This window comes from Toxorhynchites rutilus, chromosome 3, assembly GCF_029784135.1.
Source record: "Toxorhynchites rutilus septentrionalis strain SRP chromosome 3, ASM2978413v1, whole genome shotgun sequence".
Taxonomy (NCBI): domain Eukaryota; kingdom Metazoa; phylum Arthropoda; class Insecta; order Diptera; family Culicidae; genus Toxorhynchites; species Toxorhynchites rutilus.
The window spans coordinates 96,414,245-96,438,514 of record NC_073746.1 but is presented as its reverse complement, the minus strand read 5'-3'; positions in this window follow the sequence as shown (position 1 = coordinate 96,438,514).

Here is a 24,270-nt window from a genome sequence, read left to right as displayed (position 1 = left end):
GTTTGTACATTCCATGAAAATGTAAATCTTATGCTTCATAGTCTCAAAAAATATTCCTTTAGCATTGAATTCAAAGAATATATGGAAAAAATACTATGTAACATATCAAATAGATCAAAATACTGTTACCTTCGTGAATGTAAAAAATGCCCAACAATAGACGAGTTTAAGTTTCTGGTTTCTAGATGAGCTTCAGGAACGCAATTTAATTGAAATCACTTATGCACAATGGATTTCTACTGATCGATGCGACATAGAAACTCTTGTAAAACTGGTGGAAGAATTTGTATCCTATTTTGGCGAAAAAATAGAAAAAATACTTACTCATGATTACATTTAAACACAACAGTCCACATTTCTTAACAATATAAAAGCTAATTTGCAAGAAAATGAGGTTGTTGTGATTTGCGATTTTTCCGAAAATTATTCATTAGTGCTTCAAGATGAAGTTCAAAGTCATCACTGGAACAATGATCAAGCAACAATCCATCCATTCGTTGTTTATTATAGAGATGAAAAAGGTTCTCTGGCAAATTGAAGCTTTGTAGTAATATCTGAAGTTTTAAGTCATGACACAATAGCTGTGCAAGTATTTATTTCTAAATTGGTAACCTTTTTGAAACAACAAATGCAGGTAAAAAGAATAAAATTCATGTCGGATGGTGCTGCATCCCTGTATAAAAATAGGAAAAATTTTGCGAGTTTATGTCAGTTTAAATCGAAATACGACATTGATGCTGAATGGATTTTTTTTGCAACATCACACGGCAAAGGACCTTGTGATGCAATTGGTGGTACATTCAAACGGATGGCAACAAGATCTAGTTTGGCTAGGCAGCATGAACATCGGATTACGAGTGCAAAAACACACAAGTCACAAGAAGAATAAGATCAGAAGAAGTTGAGTAGCATGTATGATCAAGGATGGTTCCAATCATATCAACGAGCGCTCGTTACATTCTCTTATTTGATTCATTCAACGCACACAATAATATGTTTTAAATCACTCATGAAACAGAAAACTGACGTGTCAACGAAAACACTGAATGAACACAGCGTGAGAGTCATCGTTTGGTATCTGTGCGCGTGTTCATCGATGCTCGCCTGTATCATTTTATGATTCGTTCGTTAGTTTCTGCTGTCGCTCTACTTTCGTTTCTTGATCCGATTGGGTGCTTAGCCTCGGAGCTTTGGATCGAATCGCTTTGTGATAGAGTGGTGTCGCTCTCAGAAAAGAATTGAATCGCAAGGCAAAAATGCGATGCGATGAAAATAAAACTTTTCGATGTGCTAATGCTCGCAGTTGTCGTCTAATAACTTTTAAAAGGAAAGCCAATATGGTTCAGTTTGCTTACCAAATAGTATATATAACCTTCGAAACGCAATTTTTAAATACTTCGAGTTTTGCTTGTCCAATATTTATTATAATACAAATTGTCAAATGCGGACTTTTCGGCACAAATTCGCAACCTATGGGGCAAACAATCGCACTTTTTCAAATAAACTTGTATCAAAAATAAATGATTTATCATTAGTAGCGTGTAAAGGCACCATCTAAGAGGGGATGGGTAGTTGATTACTTGCTGGCTAGACTGATAGACTGTTGTAAATTTCTAAAAGGCATATGATGCATCCTCATGAAGCTAGATCTCGTCCCTCTAGTTTTGTAACCTGGTTGTATCCACGCTGGACTTTGATGGCTTTCGCAAAAACACCAAATCTTCGAAGAAATCGTTTTGTCCAATGGTCTGCAATGGATGATCAGTTTCTCAGACTGCTCACTCTCGACTAGAGATGAAACGGAATGTTGATTTTATTTTCACTCCGGATGATCAAATTTTCCGGATAATCGAATTATAAAAAATTAAAAGGAAATCTCCCGGTAAACGTAAAATAACTATGATTTGCACTGACTTATTTGTATAATGCAGTATCTTAGCCACAAATTGACTAGCGCCCCATGAGGGAGGAGTAATGTTTTGAAATTCGAAAAAAATGATTGCCTTGTTACAGCTCATTAACCGAAATGTTATTCAAATGATCAAGTCCAAATACAAGCAAAAGCTTGGCATCCAGGATCCAAGGAGAGTTCGATGAGATGGTTAACCGAATCTACATTAGGGATGCTATGTTTTGGGTGGCCGAGGCTTGGGACGAGGTACCGACTGATTGCATTGTGAAGTCAAGGAAAATGTTGATATCCCGTTGTTGACACTAAATGAACGCATGAACGCATTAACGGTGATTTTATGGTTTTCGGAAGAATCAAACTTTGGCGTCTTTACGACAATAGTAAGTAAAGTGGAACTCTAATGCACATCGTTACTCATGAATTTATTTTTAAACCGAAACAAATAATAATTTGCAAGAAAAAAAATTAAATTAAATAAAATCTATTCTGCGATAATATCGTAACATATGAAGATACTAAATAGACATCTTTTGAGAATCCAATAAATCAAAGGACTATCCAAGCGGATTCAAAGATTTATCACTTATTTTGTATTCTTTGCAACAATCTTAACACTCCTACCCCAACTTTTACTTTTCTTTACTACATCCATGATTATTCGAAAGATCATATTATATATGATGCACTGTGGATAACCGAATTAAAACATACTAAACAGAACCTGAACCTGAAATTTGAAATTTCCAACGTATATAAATCTACTGCAGATAATCGAAACTAGTTGTATTGACCAACCCCTTTTACAGTCCTCTCCTCTATCTAGCTTCGTACAAATTTGTTCAAATAATCATATTTATAAAGTATATTAACAAATTATTCAACATTTTCGATAAAAAAAATCAAAACCAAAATACTCCGGATGATAGAGTCTAAAATTCCGGATAATCGAGTCCGACATGTACTTACTCTTTCTTAACTAATATTAAAATTATTTCAATATAACCCCTAAGAACCATAATTGTAACCTTTTCTGTTATTAAGTTCTTAACAGAAGAAAATCTGTTCAATATTCCTTGCAGAAAACGTGATACTCTATTAATATGTGTTCTTTTCTTCACTCAGTTTTTAAAGTCAATTAATTCATCCTCTTTAAAACAAAATTATTGATTGTCGGCCTGGGAAACCATTTGCGCGAGTATATTAGGGTTAAAAACGTTTTGAGAAAAGTAATGGATACAATCTGGAACGTAACGTTATTTGATTGTATGAAAAGTTCTTTCGGATTTACATTAGAACTTCATTTCTTTTCTGAAGAAACATTCCGCAAAAACTGAAATATGTATTTTCGGAAGATTACTGTATCGTATTTATTTTCCATCGATTGGTGAAACGCTATACTCCATGCGAAAACTGATAAATATTGACCATCCGGATAACAGAAAAATTCTTGCTATCAATTTCATATGTGTATATCTGTGTGTATATCTGCATGCACCAGTCTTTATTATTCGATGTTTTCTTCTTTACGTTAGCCATGTGGTCCTGATCTTTTGTCGTTAAAAGTTACCTACTGGTGGTTTTCCAATTTCCTTTAATGCTGCAAACAAACAAAAACAGACTACTGTACCACAAAAACAAACTACTGTACCACAAGCATTCACAAAACATAATATCTTTTATCGCATATACAATTAGCCCACATTAATCTAAAATATGTATTACACCTGATAAATTTTAAGAATAAGTAGGGGACATTCAAAAACAACTGATCGAATAAAAATCGCAGCTTTGTTCCCTGCTTATAAATTTTTGTACAGTATGCATCACAATATATAGACATTTGCTGCATTGCCCCTAAAACGCTTGCTGTCGGTATGATAATTGTTCAAATGAGTGCAATCACGGGAAAATTATCGCTTGGCGATCCTTCTCTGTCTCATCCACACACAAATCCGATCGATGGAGAGTGAATCATTGGTCGACAGAGCTGCTGTTCTTTCTACTTACGAGACAGAATAAACTTGTCTACCACTTGTTTGGATTCGCTCACTCACTGAGTGGTATCGTATGATGCGAGACCAACACGTTGATTGAAGAAGCTGTTTTCACTTGCTGAAAAAAATTGGTTGCTTTCGTCGACTCTCTCGTCAATCACCAACATTGTGTATGATAACACCAAACAAATTCCAAGTACCCAAAAGTATCATTCTTTTGTACCTGTATCCGAGAATGAAGTAGCAGCAAAGTTGTACTCTAACGACAATGCAGCAAGCTATCATAATGTGTATAGAAATATAAGAAAATAATTAAAAAATTAAATTATATGCAACAAAATTGTTAGTTGATAAAAATAAATGTTGATGAAAAATAAATGCAAAAAATTCTAGTATTATTATTAGTATCTCTTAAACTCCGATAAATATAGGAATTATTTGACCAAATTGTAGAGAATTTTTTTTTTCCTTTTATAAATGTTGTGTTCTGTTGGCGCAACATGTATAACATGTTCAAAGTTTGTATTAAGATAAAAAAAACATTTTTTAATATCGCTACGTTTTATATTAACCCACATGTGTTCAAATGATTTTCAACGTAACTCTCAAACATATGTGTTTACCATGATGATGTATTTGGAAAAGTTGTCGGAAATTATAACCATATTCATAAAATTTCATGAACATGACGGTATAACACGACAAACATATTAAAAGGGAATATTTACTATAAAAAGACAATGCATTAGAAATATGTTTCAAAATATCTCGAGAATGGCTGCATTTAGAAAGAGATTTATAATGAACCTTTTTTGTTTTAAATCACATCATGAATCATAATTTGTGGCTAAAATTGATTGTTAATATACAAAAATTCGAAGTTTGGAAAATTCATAAAAATTCGATATTCCACCCATTTTTTTAATTTTGTTTTTTGGATACTGAAAATTAAAGTTTTTTTTTGTAAATAAAAAAAGAGTACTATTTTTTTTCTCAGTGTATATTTTTTTCATGTTTAGACATCAATACTCTATAACTCTTTCTAAGACACTATTTCGGTACGACTCATAGTTTTTGAGATATAAATTATCAAAGATTTCTCCTACTAAAATAGATACGCCCTTTTCAAAAGTTACGCTTGAGTCAAAAATATCCCAATTGCTGTGGAAAACTCATATTTCCTTCAACCCAAACGGAATACAAACTTTCATTCGAATCAAAAATAAATGTTTTGTCATTTGTCGATTTCATTTGGAATTGCTCTATTGTTTGATTGAATTCATCAACGCCCGCGTTCGGATACATGTGCACTAATTGTGAAAAGAGTTAACTTGATATAATTACAAAGCACACAAAATACATTTCTACCTTTTAATCTTCCGCATTAATTGCCACCTACAGCCGCAAGTCGTGCGTTCATCGTATCGTTTGGCTGCTTTTTAAATCGCCTGGTTTTTCGCCCTTCATCGATGCAAGTCGACAAGCAACCAACTGTGACTTTGCACGTGCCACCCTTGTGTTTTTAGTTGACAGTGTAGCATTTCCCCCGAGTCGCCTCTTGGGTACCGGACCGATTTGTTTACTTGCGACAATTTTAATAATTTGAAACTCGATACTCTCCCCAAGTCGAGAATGTAATGTTCAATATTTTAGTTCATTAATTTCAATAAAATGGGAGAAGTTGAGTTTTCACCAACTATCAATTCGGCTTCCCCGTCCCCTTGCCCCATGATCATGCTCGAATGGCGTTCCGACCGACTAATCAAAAGGCGACACGTGTCGACTTATGGCTCCCTCTCGTATTCCGCACCAGGTCTATGGACGAGTTGTGGAAAATGTCGCTACTCCGTCGGTCCAATTAAACCGGAGCTCCTTGCAGGCCTCACGCAGCCAGATGATGTGCTAATTTTTCTGAAAAGTATTGTATTCGAACATCCCGGGAACCATAGATGAGCAGATCACTTTAGGATGGATTCGTTTGACTTTAATAACACCAAATGAACATTTTCTAGTAAAACAGCACCCAAACTCATCTAAACGCCCGACGAAGGTAATCAGCACGTTTTGGTCGCGTGTGCTTCAGCGGGTTCTCCGAATTCATCATCCCTTCTGGAGTGGTTCTTCATTTCTGGACGCCGCAGGGCTCGGTACATCATGACGGCGCGGTACCTCTTTGTTTTTTAGCGTCGAGGGTTGCTACGAATGTATGAACAGCAATTATGGTTGACAATTTGGAGTGTTTCCAAAAGTAACAATAGCGTCGGGTGTTGCATTTGATTTTTTTTTTTCATATTTTTTCTCGTCTGTGGTGCGTGATGCGCCAGCCAGCCCAGCTCTGGCTGGCGCATGACACTTGTGTCCAATTAATTGGCGGGAGACAGTTTGAATAATAATTAAATTGTGTACAATTGTCAAATGGTGTGACCGCGGAGCAACATGGGAGGGCAGACGAATGTAAAATATTCTGTTGCTGTGGGATAAACTGTTTTCTTCGGAATCGGGCATTCAGAAACATTGGCCAAGATGGTGAATAAATAATATCCCATCACTCGTCTTCCAGCAGGTGGCTTTCGACAAAACCCATAAAACGCTCATCACTGATTAGAAAGTCAACGTTCAGCAATATAGTATTGTTTTTATGGTCTCTGATCTCCACCAACACGTCGTATGCAACCCACACGTGATTTGGACGCTCCGATAACCGTCACTGGATAAAAATCCGAGTAGTTTCCCACGAAATCATATCTGCTTTTGGTGTGTAAACGATACGGCCATCGGCCATCGTTTTCGATTTGTTTCCCGTTGCTATCTAATCAAGTAGTGATTTTTATGTTTAGCTGATGGAGTTTCATCTCCATCAAATGCGGCAGTTGATGAGTGCTCACGTGTGGATGTTTGTTCAACATATGGAAGACTACATCGAGAAATTATAAAATTTCCCTTCATGTGGGGCCGCAACATATTACATCTGGACGACTTTTGGGAAACGAATTCAATGAAAATTTCGGCATTTCGGGTTGAATTTGATCGGGTGTATGGGCTTTCCAAGCAGTGTTGGTTAGTTTCAACATTCAACATACTTGAGTTCCCATTGGTAATCAGTATTCTACTGCCTTAGTGATTTATTTTGAGCTTCTATTTCCAGTTGGAATTTAGTGTGTCAACGCTGAATTTTAGCTTAGTATATTTGGACATTTATCATACGTGTGCAGATCTGGCGTAGTGGTAACATCCATGCCTCTCACGCTGAAGGTCACGAGTTCAATTCTCACTCCCGACATTCTTCCAAAAATGGAAGTACAAGTGACGAACCAGCCAAATGAGTTTAAAATCACTATAATACAGAAAAAAAATGCGTGTGCACTAGGATACCAATGAAAGTATGGTAAAAAATTGACTCCAAAATTTCAAAAAGTTTCCCCATACAAAATGTTGAAATAGTTCATTCGGAACTTTCTGTGAAATGTTAATTTGCACGATATTATAATCAATGCAAAATATCAATCGGACTTCATTTACTAGTGTCGCAGACGTTAAAATTTTTTTTTTTTCAAAACCGCAAAATCACCGGAAAAGTTTTTTTTGTGTCAAATGTCTTAAAATTTCATGACACGTCGAGATTGGGTAATTTATCGATTTAAAAAAAAAACTCAAACTTTGACCGCTTTTCGCATCTTTCCCTTAAGCTCGATTGAGCTGATATTTTGCATGATGTGTTTTTTCGAGGTGGTGAACATTTTTTATGGGGTAATTTTTTGAAATTCGAGATGACCATTTTCATTGGCACCCTAGCGTGCAGCATCTATGTCTACAAAATCTACAAATTATTCAATAGTACAATAAAAAATCAGAGTTCTACGAGAAAAGTATTTCATACGCTCAGAGCTACTTATGGTCTAACCATCCTTTGTAAAGCCTAGTAGACTTTACGCGGCGACTTCAATTGAATGGTTGTCATTCTCAACAGCTGAAACAGTTTTCATGATATGGTTTTTGTTGTGTAACATTTGAAAAATGTTTATCTATTTTCTTTTTATTCATGTGAACGATAATTGGGATTTATTTATTTATTCACTAATTTATTTGTGTAAGAATTGCCCGCTCCTTAAGGATGGTGCGTCACTGACTTTTTAGCAGTTGTATGTAGCGTTGCCACATTTATATTTGTACCAGAGGGGTTACAAATCTTTCTCATCGGTACTTTTTTTTCCAAAAATCTGTACCTAAAACCTGTACCATCGAAAATATTCGTTGTAGAGAGAAATCTATTTTATTAGCATGAAAAAAATACTCATTTATTTACTACAAATACTACATGTCATTCGTGTGTTTGATGATGCTTTTTTTTTATTTAAGTCATTTATTTTTACAGGCTCAGTTACATAGGTTTAAAGGAGCCGAACTCTTAGTTATACTTTTATTAGTATATATCAACATGTTTCCTTAAATCTAGGGTTAATAAAGTAGGAAACCGATTACTCGCGGTCGACTCGAGATTAGAAGGGTGACATAGTTTCTTTTGGAATAGGAGGGGATATGAGGATATTGTACAATGTTCACACTCGCATTCACGCTCACGCTCATCATACTCAATTCTTAAATCTATTATTATATCTATTATGTATATACATTTCAGCTTATTCTATAGTTAGTCAGAAGGGAAACAGTCGCTCGCGAAGGAAAAAAAAGGAGAGGATTAGGGTGTACGGATAATCACACACGAAGATCGATAGTTTTAAGGAAAACATATATTAGGGACATGTAATCGAGGTCTAACCGAGCCAACACATCTCTCACCGGTACTTTGGGCTGTCTACCTCGGGTCCGAAGGGAGTTTTCTAAATTCGATCTGGCAACAAGATACACCTCGCACGACCAAACAACGTGCTCGATGTCGTGGTAACCTTGGCCACAAACACAGAGATTGCTACTGGCAAGATTGAAACGAAAGAGAAGCGCATCTAACGAACAGTGATTGGACATGAGTCGGGAGAAGGTGCGAATAAAGTCCCGACTCAAGTCCAGACTTTTGAACCACGGTTTGAGGCTAACCTTAGGGGAAATTGAGTGAAACCACCGGCTCAATTCATCTTCATTCCATTTGCGTTGCCAATTAGCGATGGTACAGATGATGCTTGTACATAGTTTTTTTTTTCCTAAATCTAGATTGCATACTATCATTTATTAAATTTTTTGAGCTGCCGCCACGATGTTGTTTATCAAGCGCATTTAGGAATTCGAAACTCCCATCATCACGGTCGAACCGTCCTTGTAAAGAATTCCGTCCTTATGAACTGATCAATTATTGCATTGTGAATGCTCTTATGATCAGCATCACCAGGCGATACTGCGGCGAAAAAATCATCATGTACCGTTTTGTTTCAAATTCCGAACACTTAAGCTTTGGTGGCCATTAAACAGTGTCTACTGTCTACTAAAAAGGGTACTTTATCGCGAAATTAATTTGATTTTTGGAAGAGAGACTTCTTTTTCATTTGACTTCAAAAAAAATTGATTCACAAATATATTTTCACGGTGAAAAACTAAAAATTACATTAATCACATTTGTCTCAAATTCCGAACACCATTTATGTCACTGAATCATATTCCGAACAGCCAAAATTAATTTGTTTAAAAAATTTAATTCAAAAAATTCAAAAATTCAAAACTTTTGAACTACAGGACCGATTCAGAAGATCGATAAATCAAATTAATGCGAATACGTCTAGTCTTTTGTGGAAAAATATTGTATTCGCTAGAAAATTTGATTTGGTTTTCGTAATTATCGATTGTGTTCCTTTCTTCTAGTTTACATGGTTTTGGGACCGAGGGCGCTGTATATTTTTATATTTTTTCTTGAAAGCTAAGGAGTTTTTACTGGGGGGTCTCCGTAGCCACATTGGTTGCGCGTTCGCTTAGTAAGCGATCGATCGTGAGTTCAAAACTCAGGGCCCTCATTGACCATCTTTGTGTTGTTATAGAATAGCTACGTCCACGTAACAATCATCAGCGATGGAGATCGATCCACGGTCGAAACAAGATCGATACATCCATACAACTGCTCTGCTCTGCAAGATACATCGGGCTGCTGTTCTATAAATAACTCAACAATGATCATATCAACTGTCTCCGCTGTCCGGTGGTCTAACTGGATAATGGAAGAACAGAAAGAATACTCTTACGCCTAAATGGCTACTGTGTAAATGTACCATATGCAATGGTATAGAAGGAATACTGGCGAATGGCAACTGTGTAAGGTGCTATAATTATAGATATGATAACCATGTGACATGTACACGATTAAAATTCGGCTCTGTTACAGCTAAAATACTAATGAGCCTAAAATAAATAAATGGGATAAAAAAAGGAGTTTTTACATAACATATCCAAAAATCAGAGGTGTGTTTTTTATCGTTTTTGAGTTATTATTTTTCAAAGTTAACATGATTTAATTAGTATTCGTTCGATATTCATATGCAACTAGACGGGATCCATGCGGAAAGGATTCCATTTTTTTTGCAAATGGAATATTTTTTCAAAGAAGACTAGCTCATTGACTTAAATTTAATATATCGATTATCCAAATCTATTAGGTAGTTCAAAAGTTATGAATTTTTGAAAAACGTAATTTTTGGAAAAAAAAGGGAAACATGAGTTTTAGACCAACGATTAACTTTGAAAAATTATAATTCAAAAACAAATTAAATAAGTAAAAATATCTTTTTAAATTAAACGGTTTAATTGTGATTAAACATAATAATGTTCTAAAAGCTAGAAAATAATTAGGCAAGTAGCAATTAGCAGTTCTCACCAGAGTAGCAAAATCTCACACTCATTTTACTGACAGCGCAAGATATTGAGACAACATTAAATTCAATCACCATCACCATTCAATCACCTCCTGCAGTTCATGAAAAATGAACCGAACTTAATTACATGCAACCGACACTCCGTCACGTGGAACATTTGGTTTTTGCATTATTCCCCACACTCATTCGTTTCACTGTCTCACTGAGAATGAACACCTCAATTTTTCATACGCATCTTCGATCAGCTAACAGTGGAAGGATTTGTTCCCACCCTTAGAAAAATCCTCGGTCGAAAACTACTAAATACATTTGGTAATGCAAAATTAGTAGAATGTACAAATTTTTTGTACAAATTGTCAACAAACCCGCATCCCTACCAGAGATTAGTATATTTTACTCGATAACATTAGTAAGCTTGGATATTGTCATATCTGAAAATTGGTGAGAAAAGCGCGTATTAACCATTTTCATTGTTCCCATAAGGCAATACGGAGGTATAATAAGGATATAATTCTGATACGTGCATTTTCGGCGAGAAAATGTAGCCGATGTTGGGCTTCCGAATCATGGTTCTGCTTGACATATGTGTTTATTAGTACGGTCGAAAATGACTATAGATTGGTAGTATTTACCAAAAAATTCGTTATATTTACTAATTATTTCTCTCAGTGCATCAAGAAAAATCTCATTTCACTGACACCGCGTCAGACGTTTAAACGCGTGTTCGTGTGTATGTTTTCCTGGTATGTTTCTAGCCCCGGTTCCATTTTTGTGCCGCTTATTGCACACACATCGATGGGCAACGGCACATTCGAGTGCTGAGTTTATGGCTATATGACCAACGAAAATTTCATCAGGACGCAATGAAAGGTGATATTTTCGGCTTGAGCATTCACTGACATCGAGATTGAACTGATATTTCTGTCGATGGCACGAAAACTATATCAAAACAAACGTGATGGTGAGCCAGCAGACATAAGCACCACGGCACCGCGATAGAAAGAAGAGAAGAGTATCGGTGGAGATATTTTGCACTGATAAAATTTGCTTTTCGATTTCAACATGTTCTTTCGAAATTTTGCATCCTTGGTTCTCACACCTCTCCTTCATTAGTCTAAGGCATTGATAAGACTAAAATAAAATCGTTGGGCACGTTGGATATCCATTATCCACAATTAGTGACTTCATCATATGTCCCACGATCATAAATAACCGTGTTCTACAAGCCAATCCTTTTGATTAGATACCCATAATAATAGGGTTTCGAGAAAATATGTTGTCCGACATTTGGTAGTGGTAGCCATCTTGGATTTGCATTTTCCATAAATAACCATATCCTACTAGTCAAGCCCTTTCATTTGATACCCATATTAATGAGGTTTTGAGAAAATATATAGTCCGCCATTTTGTAGTGGCAGCCATCTTGGATTTGTATTTTTCATGAATAACTATTAGTCAAGCCCTTTCATATGATACCCATATTAACGGGGTTTTTACATAATAAGTAGTCCGCCATTTTGTAGTGGAAGCCATCTTGGTTTTGCATTTTTCATAAATTACTGTGTTCTACTAGTGAAGCCATTTCGTTCGATACCCATATTGATAGAGTTTTGGAAACCCCATAACGATGAGGTTTTGAGAAAATATGTGATCCGCCATTTTGTAGCGGCCGGCATCTTGGAATTTCAAGATCCTGAAATACGCAGTTTGACTACAGAGATAAAGGTGTGTTCTAAATTCCAGATCAATCGGTCAACAGAAAGTGGGTCAAATTTCTATTAATGTGGGTCAGCGCTACGGACAAACATCAGACAAACATACAAACAGATTACAGGGCAAGTTAAATAAAACCGTTTAAAAACAACACATTTCTGATTTTTGGATATGTTATATAAAAATGTAATATAATAATCGAGTTCACCTTGTTGCTTCAGGACCCCGGTTTTGTTATTGTGGTTTTTGTTGAAGACCTGGCTAAGAAAATCAATTTTACTCTCGTTGGTTTGCACCTGCGACCTGCGTTTTGCAAGGAAAGAGCATGCAAACATTTGTTAACAAATGTTCTTTTTATACTGTTGCACCAGAATTGGATTGTCCTTATACCCTAATTTGTGAACTATCGTTGTATTTGCCGGGAAATAGGTCTCAAACATTTTCTTTCGAAATTCGATTCATGCGTCGAAACTTGAAACTTGAAGTTACGAACACTACTTCAACGTTAATTTTAATAAAGATTTCTTCATAAATGATTTTTTTTAACAATTTATAGTAGATTCGTTACGAGATTCTTACCGAACGAACATAAGAATAAGAATACAAAAATCTAAAAAAATTCACGATTCTTGTTTTCGACGGAATTTGCTAATGGAAACATTTTGTCACTGGTTTTCGATATCACCTTTGGTTACTTTTTTTTTGTAAATGTTAAATATTATAAAATAGAGGCAATATCTATGATTGTAAATGAATTTTAAAATGAAGCCTACAAACCAAAGAATGTTAGGGTTCTAATTATGGAAATATTTATAACATTAAGGTTCAGTAAATTCTCATTTAAAAATGATGTGTTTGGGATTTGAAACACACGTCGAAACTCGATTCAAATTCCGAACTCTACTTCAATACTTATTTTAATAAATATTTCTGCATAAAATATCGTTTTTTTCATCCATTTAATGTAGATTCTTACTTCTCTAGCACTTCACATGAAAACAGCAAACAAAATAGTTGAAAAAACTACAAAAACTGAAAAAATAATGGTCTTTTACGGAATTTGCTAACGTAAATATTTTATCATTGGTTTTGACTGTCACTTTTTAGCAAATACATAGCAAATACATTCAAATTCCGAACACTACTTCAATATTAATTTAAATGAATATTTCTGCACAAAATATTTTTTTTTTCATCCATTTATTATAGCCCCTTACCTTTTCTAGCACTTAATATGAAAAAATTGTTTGCTGTTTAGTTGGAAAAACAACAAAAACGGAAAAATAACGGTGCTTGTCTTTTACGGAATTTGCTAACTCAAACATTTTATCATTGTTTTTGACTGTAATTTTTTTGCAAATGCTTAATATTATAAATTATAGGCTGTATCGATACCTGTAAATGATGTGAAAATATAGCCTATAACCCAAAACATGTCAAGGCACTCATTATTGAACTATGTATAATATTAAAGCTCAGTAAATTTACATTTAAAATGAAGTGTTCGAAATTAGAATCACGCATAGAAACTTGATTTAAATTCCGAACACTACTTCAATACTAATTTTAATGAATATTTCTGCATAAAATATCATTTTTTCATTCATTTATTGTAGATTCTCACCTTTTCTAGCAATTAACATGAAAAAAGGCCACAAAAGAAATTGAAAAAACTACAAAAACTAAAAAATTAACGATACTTCTTTTTTTCGCAATTTGCTAACGCAAGCATTTTATCTTTGGTTTTGACTGTCACTTTCTTGCAAATGTTTAATATTTTATATTATAGGCTAAATCAATGCCTGTAAATGATATTAAAATGTAGCTTATACCTCAAAGAATGTCAGGACTTTCCTAATTCAATTATTTATAACATTAAAATGTAGTAAATTTACATTTCAAAATGAAGTGTTCGGAATTTGGGACTGTTCGGAATATGAAACAAAACGGTACCTTAATGTTGCTTCGTTCAAATGTAAGAAATTTCACAAGTGGAAAAAATCAGTACCAATCTGTACTTTTTGACGAAAATCTGTACCCTGTACCGTACAGAACCTGTACCTAAAATAACGAAAAAATCTGTACCTTTCCAGAGAAATCTGTACGTGTGGTAACACTGGTTGTATGTGTATGTTCTTGTTGTCATTGAAATTCAAATTGTGCAAATGTGTGGTATAGATTCAAATGAAATAACAGGTATACAAAATGCTTGACAAAGATAACTAGGGAACTTAGTTTAGTTTAGTAACGTACACCCCCAAATACAGCCATTCCATGTCAAACCGATACAGTAGTTCTCACATTTTCGTAAGAAGTGGTAGTTTCGTTCTTTATCGCAGACTATTAGACCCGTATTTTTTTAATTTTTCGTTAGGGTGTCCATTTCCATTTCAGGGTGGTCCGAAAAATCCATTTTTTCGCATTCTTGCAAAAATGACTTTTTTCAAAAATTCTAAAGTTTCGAACCACTGGACCGATTCAGATGTTCGACATATTTTTTCGTTATTATTGATTGTATTTGTTTTTTTTTATAGTTTTTATGGTCTCGGGACCAAGGGCGCTATTTTTTTTTTTAATTTTTTATGGAAAGCTGAGGATTTCAACCCTAAACGCAAAACAGGAAGGCTTGGCGAATCCGGCCCATTCACTGCAAAGCCAAACCATTTCGTTCGAAAGAGGATGCTCTGTGTGTGGTGGGATCATCAGGGTATGCTGTACCATGAGCTACTAAAACCAGATGAATACAGATCCGTACTGAAAACAAATAATAAATTCAAACTTTGCATCGATGACCGCTAAACTGTGAAGGACGCAATAAAAAACCTCAACTGGGAAAGATTATCGCACCCGTCGTATTCTCCGGACCTGGCTTCGTCAGATTTATAACCCTTTTGCTTCGTCGAATATAAAGTTGACGAAAAATAAGTCAGTGAATTTCGTGGTTTAACAAAAAACAAAATAAGAAATAAGTAAGTGGTTTTCGTCAAAACAAAAAAAAAGGTTTTTTTGGAAAAAAGGTTTTTTTGCAAAAAAAAAAAGGTTTTTTTGTTCCTTATTGCACAACACTAGGCACAATTTTTTTTTATTAGGGTGCCCATTTCCATTTTAGCGTGGTCTGAAAAAGCAATTTTTTCCGCTTGTTCCCAAAAATGACTTTTTTTTCAAAAATTCATAACTTTTGAACCACTTAACCGGTTTAGACGGTCAACATAAGAAAATTTAAGTCAATGAGCTAGCCTAAAAAAATTGATTCGATGCTAAAGAGATGAAGGAATGGTGGAATGAGAAGCTCGCTCAAGTTGACCCACACAGTGACGAAAAACCAATGCGAACTATTTCAAGCCATGTTCGCTATTTCATCGGAACCAGAACGGGATAACTTTTCTAATATATTTTGTCTTGCCAATGCAATTGGATATCTTTATTCTGTCACCGTTACATTTTTAACTCATCAGTATAGATTTTATTTCAAAACTTAGCTTGTATATAACGAAAGTATCCTTCCAACCGCAGAGGGTATTTCGATCATGCTATGAGAAGGTAATCAGAACCCCGAAAGGATTAGTTCACAAAAAAAAAACAAACGGTTGTTCTTTTTCACGTTTGGTCTTTTTTGGGCTCCAAAGTTGAGCCTAACCCTTAAGTGAAGTAAAACTACTTGTTTTTTATCATTTAAATATTGAATCGCTTATATGACGATATGTAATACAACTTCTGTGCTCATTAACAAAGTTTTTTTTTTTGCGGCAAAACATTCAAACGATACAAAATTAAATTTATGAAACGGTGAGTTGAAAAAGATTTTCAGTTAGAAATTGACTCATTCTATTTTTGTCGTTTACACTATTCAAAGCTTTATGGAAACGAAATTGGTAGTGAGATTTGGTATAGCTAGGAGCATATTCGTTGATCATTCGGAATGATAATGTTTTATCTTTTAAATCATCTATGCTGGTTTCTTTTCCTGTACAATTGAATCCACAATACGATGGTAACACTCATCGAACATTGGCAGTTGCTAAAGATGCGTTATATTTTTTGGCTTACACAGAATTATACACACAAAATGAATATATTTTGTGGCGTTCGAAGTTTTAGAAAAAAATGCCATCCCGTTCTCCACGAGACTACAAAAATATTATAAAGTCCATACAAATTCAGAATTTTCCTTTTCCAATCTAACTATACAATAAGGACATGAATAGCTATGTAGCTATGTGTGTATCTTATTAATCTTATTCCAGAGAGATGGGAAAAGGATGGCAAGTGAGTGTTATTGACGACACTTACTTCGAATTAATAATTGTAACCAGCCACCATTATATTGTTAATGTGTTCCGGATCACCGAGGGAAATCCGAGGGAAACTACTAATGATACTGAATCGAATTCTTCGGAGTATGATAGAAAAGCGTGTGACTTGTTTGGGAGTCGAAGTCGGAAAGAAAAGTTCATTTCAACCAACTATTCTGACAACAGTATGTTTATCCCGCTGAATGCTGAATGAATTATCTAAAGTGTCTATACAATATACTCATTTGATAGGTGTTCGAATACACTCTAAATTCAACTAATCTAAATTGTAACTCAATATACAATAGCTCTTCCCCTTACAAAAATCCAGAAATAAGAACAATAATTCAAAAATATTCATATACACCTTCTTTTCTATTCTTGGCTTCTTCACTCTCTTCGAACGCCTTGATGGGCCAGTTAGCACTACCGATTCAGGCAGATCCTTTCTCTTTCTGCTTCCGTTTACTGTTGATTGATTCTCATTTCGAACCGGCCTTTGCCGAACATCATTCTCTCCTCCACGGTTGGCATCTCGGTTTCAGAGGTAGTCGGTATTGGCCAACCAGTTTCGACCAATCTCAACGACGGCCTAGGCTGACCCGATGTTCCTGGTGTGTCCTTAACGACTTTGGCTTGCGTTGGATGAACGATAATAGTCTTCTCGTTTCCAACCGTGATCTGTGAAAACTTTTTAGAGAATTGTTTTAATAATGATTTATTAATCAATTTTTCACGTAAATGCGGAATGTTATGCTTGTACCACACGATATCCACAGGCATCTGCGTATGTAAAAGATCATGTTGATGATTGTTATTATTAGATTTAGAAGCATCATCAAGCGAATGTAGTACCATCAATTGGTTATAATTTTTCTTTGGGTTGATCAAATCGATCAACATCTTTAGTGTATCCTGTATTATTACAGGATGGAAACTACCCTCTTATATTGTGTTATTATCTCTAAAATTAAAAGAAAAAGGAATAATCTGTTCTTCTAAGATTATATCCAGCATTATAGATTCTAGAAAAAACTTTTTGAGTGTGTCATTTACTGTCCTTTTACTGAAATTTATTTTTATTCTACTAAATGGTCTCGTAGTAAAGGGTGTGTCACATCAAATTGCATCACGGAAAAAACGCTGTAGAAATTCGCCCAGTAGACCGATCCTTTTGAAAATTTTAGACAGTAAAATAAAAACTATTAAACAACTTTTGGCATTTTCTTTTTATTCATACTTCGAGCCCAAGCCCGTATGCTCGCACCTTCCTCTTTACCCCGTCCATAAGGTTCTGTACAACGTCAGGTTGTAGTTTTTTTTTTGAACAGAAATCCATTTTCTCTTGAAGTCCGCCTCCGATTTGACAACTTTTGGGTTCTTCCGGAGGGCCTGCTTCATAATCGCCCAATATTTCTCTATTGGGCGAAGCTCCGGCGCGTTGGGCGGGTTCATTTCCTTTGGCACGAAGGTGACTTCGTTGGCTTCGTACCACTCCAACACGTCCTTTGAATAGTGGCACGAAGCGAGATCCGGCCAGAAGATGGTCGGGCCCTCGTGCTGCTTCAATAGTGGTAGTAAGCGCTTCTGTAGGCACTTCTTAAGGTAAACCTGCCCGTTTACCGTGCCGGTCATCACGAAGGGGGCGCTCCGCTGTCCGCAAGAGCAGATCGCTTGCCACACCATGTACTTTTTGGCAAACTTGGATAGTTTCTGCTTGCGAATCTCCTCCGGAACGCTGAATTTGTCCTCTGCGGAGAAGAACAACAGGCCCGGCAGCTGACGAAAGTCCGCTTTGACGTAGGTTTCGTCGTCCATTACCAGGCAATGCGGCTTCGTCAGCATTTCGGTGTACAGCTTCCGGGCTCGCGTCTTCCTCACCATGTTTTACCTTTCGTCGCGGTTAGGAGCCTTCTGAACCTTGTATGTACGCAGGCCCTCCCGCTGCTTGGTCCGCTGGACGAATGAACTTGACAAATTCAGCTTATTGGCGACATCCCGGACCGAACTTCTCGGATCACGTCTAAACTGCTTAACTACGCGCTGTGATCTTTTTCACTGACGGAGCATCCATTTTTGCCGTTCTTCACCTTCCGGTCGATGGTTAGGTTCTCGAAGTATCGTTTTAGTACTCTGCTGACCGTGGATTGGACGATTCCCAGCATCTTACCGATGTCCCGATGTGACAACTCCGGATTCTCGAAATGAGTGCGCAGGATTAATTCACGACGCTCTTTTTCGTTCGACGACATTTTTCCAAATTTATGAAAAATTGACAGTGAAGCATGGCCAACGTGATCTATACACTCTTATCTGATTATAAGCGAAAGCTGAAGATATAATTCCTAAAAATTAAATTTCTACAGCGTTTTTTCCGTGATGCAATTTGATGTGACACACCCTTTAGGGACCCATTTTGAAGAAATGCTTTGTCTTGGAACAATTGCCATACTTGCACAAGCATCACAAGCAGCAACAAGATTTTTAATGTCATGCAATACCTGATCCATTACTTGCCGGGAGATATATGCATTAGAAGAAGCGTCCTGTTGCAGTCTGTTGTAAAGGATCCTTGAATCGCGTTAATCACCATTAATTGTCATGATCGTTCAGACAATGACAGGTGTGTGTACGTACAAATCCAACGCACAAAACACGCTACTTCCAACTGGCAATGGATAGGCATTCGGTATAATAACCTTGTTAAAAGAAACTTTGCAGCCAATTACTAATCTTTCACGATTGTTTTTCTTGATAACTACAAACACAGGTGATCACTAGTTTGAATAGGAATTACAACGTTATCTTTCCCTAATTTATCTAAACAATTTAAAACCTTCTCCCCTAAAAGATAGGGAACGTCATTTGCCTTCTTAAAAATTGTAATGTCCCTTTTCATAACCAAATCGGCTTCAAAATGGTTTATTTGAGTAGAAAAATCCTTGACAAAAACGTCAGAAAACTTGAATTTTATTCCAGCAATTAGTGCGTTATTTTGTTTTTCTGTAATATAATGATTGGTATTGAATCACCAAAAAAATTTTTTAAAAACATCCAATTACACTTTATTCCCTTTATATTCAACAATAACTTCAACTTTCCCAGCAACCTATTACCTGGAACCGTAAATTACAACTAAGTGTTTTTAATTTTTCACCAAGGGTATGTTGAATTTTGAAACAAACAAATTTTCAATCATCACTGATACAGAAGAGCCACTATCAATCTTCATCTTTACAGGATCATTTTTAATAGATAAATTTAACAAGCAGGGACCACTAATCTTATTTATAGAACTCCAAGTCAAAATATAAAAGTCAGTCAAAATAAGCTGCTTGCTCGAAAATGCACGAATGTCTGTTTTGAACTTCTCTTAAGCCGGGTTCAGACGGTGCGAGTAAGCATACGAGTCGGTCTAGTCAGTTACTGCAGTGCAGCTACTCACACCGTGTGAACACATCATGCCAGTTATTGTCATGTGTGATCCGGCGTGCGAGCTACTTCAAAGTTTTTTGAATTTACTCGCACTTGCATGCTTCACAACGTCAAAAACAGAATTTAGCGTTCGAATCAGTGATGCCAAATGTAATGAAATGTCTCTATTTTTAAGATATTTGAAAATATGTGAAGATATTTATAGACTTCAAAATTATTGGAAAAACAAATAAAACCCTCATAGTTTCTAAACGAAATAATTGTTATTTCGTTTTGCACGCTGGCGGGGCACGCTTTCTTTTTGAGATAGTTTTCTTGAGAATCTCTAATATAGAATCATTATCAGATCACAACTTACAAAAAAAAGTATTGTTCTAAGAAACAGAATACATATTCGATTTAAAAAAGTACATTTTCATTCATTATTAAAATTTTTGAAGCGTATTTATTGCACCTGCAAATCGACTATCATTTTCATTTCACAAAATAAATAAAATTAAAAAAAAATCTTTTAGACTACCATTTATAACATCACATCCTTTCGGAATTATCTGAGCTATGGATGTTTTCGAGATTCTAAAAAATATCGACAACAATCCCAACGATATTCCAAAACAAAGGCACATCAATGTCATTTCTAATTTAACTCTTGCAGGTACAGCATCCCTCATGACTGTATCTTGGCGTTGTATTCGTGGAGCAATTAAATCCAACAGTTTTTTCACTTGTTCAGGTGTTATTATCAACACTGCTCTGTAATCTCGGGGATCCTCATCGTAGAGTTCCTTCAATATTGTATTTGTTGCTCCTTTTCTTTGCATCTAATTCCTGGCCCGAATCCTTTTCTCTTTCTGCTTTTTCGGATAGTACCTTCAGTTCAAAGAAATTCAGCACAAAGTATGTATTTTTAAACACGATCAGCGTTTGTTTTGCTATAAAATTGTGTGATGATACATTCAACTGAAAACCTAAGATGAAAACTGCCAATAAAGAAGTCGATTTTGGACCAATCATTTGACAAATTCGGACCTGATTGCTGTTTCTGACTATTTGATGGACATTTGAAAAGTCGCCTGGCATCCCTGGTAAACCCGTGCCGTAGTATCTAGTTTCTCGCCAGCAGCTCACACTGTGTGAACGGACAAGGCGAGTCAACCAATTGTCAAGCGAGTCCACCGGGTCAGTAGCTGCTCATTGTCAAGTCAGCTACTAGCAACGTATAAATGGGCCTTTAGTTGTCTATAAATCAAATGATACAACTCAGCAAACCAATTGCCACTCTCACCCGATTCCAAAAGCGAGCACCAACCGATTTTCAGCAAAAGAAAAACCACTTTTATTGACTTGCACAAAGAAAACTTTTCCTGTAAATGCACTTTCTTAGAAATAGAAGATTTAGTTGTGTTAAGTGTATTCCTTTGTTAAAGAAACAAACGTCCGCAAAAAGCAAATGGCGCATAGGTTTACAAAAGCGTTTGTCACCACTGAACAATGGTCGCACAATACCTTACCAAAAATTTATTTGGCTCACAATTCTTTGTTAACTTTTACCGTGTTTGTTTTCCCGGATAAAACTGATCACCAAATTGCCGCTGCTTCTTCCAAACGGTCGCTGACCGTTTCTTGTTTCTCCTCGTCGCCACTAATGTGTTCCGCATTACCGAGGGAACTCCGAGGGAAACTACAAATGATACTGAATCTAATTCTGCGGAGTATGATAAAAAAGCGTGTAACTTGTTTGGGAGTTTGGGACTACTCTGACAGCAGTATGTTTATTCCGCTGAATGCTGAATACACGAGTTAAAGACCCTATGCGGGCTTTCGGACAAAATGGTGTGAACTCTAAGACATCTGACCTAAGACTGGTTTATTAGTATTCTTGAAACAAGCGAGAAACGTGTTCATGCCATGCTGCTGCAGTTATCCTCATCGCCTCCGCTCATATCGTTGGTGGTGGCTTCCTCTATCTACGGTCTATGTTTATTTCTAATTCTGCATTGTCGTTGATGTCCTTATCGCTATTGGATTTATTGCTGTTGGTGATTCATCTTTTCTTCGGTTTATGTTGATTTGGGTTGCACGCTTTCTGCATTCGTGTTGGATAGAATGCATTAAGTCTTCCTTCTAATGTTATTGGCTTTCCTTAGTATGAGTCGATTGTAATGACGTATCCATAACTCCTCCCTTCTCTGAGTCTGAAACGTCCCGTTTCTGTATAATATTTTGTTGTTACGAGATGTGCTTGGTTTGGTTTGATATAGATCTCAAAGATGCGTACATACGGAATTTGCGTTTTCTGGTGAGAATTACTATATAGTGTCTGTTGTTTGTAATCAGATCTTCCGTTCCTTGATTCAGATCGAAAATGCTCAATTTCTATTATAAGCACATGAAGTGGTGAGGAGTTTCGTATTGGTGAACTTTCGTTGGAATTGATCGAACGATTGTGAAATACGATGAAAAGCATTTGTAATTTATAGTTGCTGCGCTTTTGATGGTAATTAGCTGATAATATTTTAATCTCGGTCGATTGCGTAAGATTAGTGAATGTGTATTTGCTTCCAATGCTCTCAATAACTTAGGGAAGCTTTTATTCTCGGTGAAGTCCGGTGGCCAATTCATATTGCATATTCTGTTTCTGTTGATGTGGCGGTATTATTTAGTGGCGATAGGTATTTGGTTTCGTATGATGATAGTGGTGGTGGGTACTTTTAGTGTTGTGTTTCTCACTTATATAGGTTTAACAAAAAATATATAATAACTCGTACTATCTAATTGTAGAATCAATACAATGCAAAAAATTTCCATATGATCGTGAAATGCTGATGGATTTAGATTTGAGAACTCATAGATTTGATCTAAATTTGTTAGAAAAAATTTTTTTTACATTACTTGTTACGAAATTCAGTTTTTTTTATGGGAAAAATTGTCAGGTAAATCGAAGTTTAACTAATTATATGTTTGGAAGATATGCTGTACGACTCTAGGAATACTCAATTGAAAATAATTTAAATAATTCAGTCAAATTTAATAATTCAAATTCGGCAAAAAAATCAGCCCTTTTTCTGCTTCTTTTTGTTTCATGCTTATAGGAATAATTTTAAACTTACTCATTGTTTTTCAGAAGACTACTTTCAGTCTGTTAGACTATTTATGATTTCGCTAAAATTATTGTTATCTAGATGTTTTATTATTTCTTCAGTTTATGATCTTATACAAGTCGGTGATTTTGATCTTGTTCTTTTTTTGGCAATAGAATGTGAATTGAAACATGAATGTTTTTTTTTTAATTTGCCGTTCTATTTTTATTTTATAAGGTACTAGAAGAGTTTTTTAGTCGATTTTGAGGCACATTTTATTGACTTATATCGCTGGGGCTTTTTTATGATTAGTAGGCCAGAATTTCTACTAGAATCATTGGATTGTATGGATATAGTTGATAGAAGCGGGCAGAAAGAATTTTAGAAATTCCCGGAAAGGGAAATAATATGATTATTGTTATGGTAGAAGTAATGTTTGGTTCATTTAACATTTTAGATGTGTTCGGTTCGCATTTATTGTGATGGTTGTTTTACTTTGAGATTTGTCTTATTTTACCACAACATTCATATCGCATTCGTTTAGATATCAAAATAATTTTGCCAAGTTGAATGATTTTTCTTCACTATCCTTGATATCGTAAGGAGCTTCTAGACGCTTGAAATCTGGGGAAGATAATATTGTATTATTATGTAATATAGATGATTTTAAAAACATTTCATTAGTTGTCAAGTTTCCGAATTTGTGTCTGTTGCAACGAGATATTTCGTTGCTTGTTGAGCGGAACCTTTCAACGGTTCCATCGCTTCCGTTGTTTTTATGTGAGGGTTTCTGAGTTCTGGATTTCGTATAAGTAAAATTTTCGATAATTTCTGCGTGATTTTGATTGATTCCCGTATGTACTGTTCTATTTATTCGCTCTTTCCTATGTTTATTTTGGAGATTTGTTCGATTGCTTGAATATATTTTGCTGTGTAAGTCAGTTACTAGAATAACTGGATTACTACTCGGGTTGAATAATGAAACATTTTTCGTATTAATTTTGCTTGGATCGATTTGAACATTGTGATCAGTAT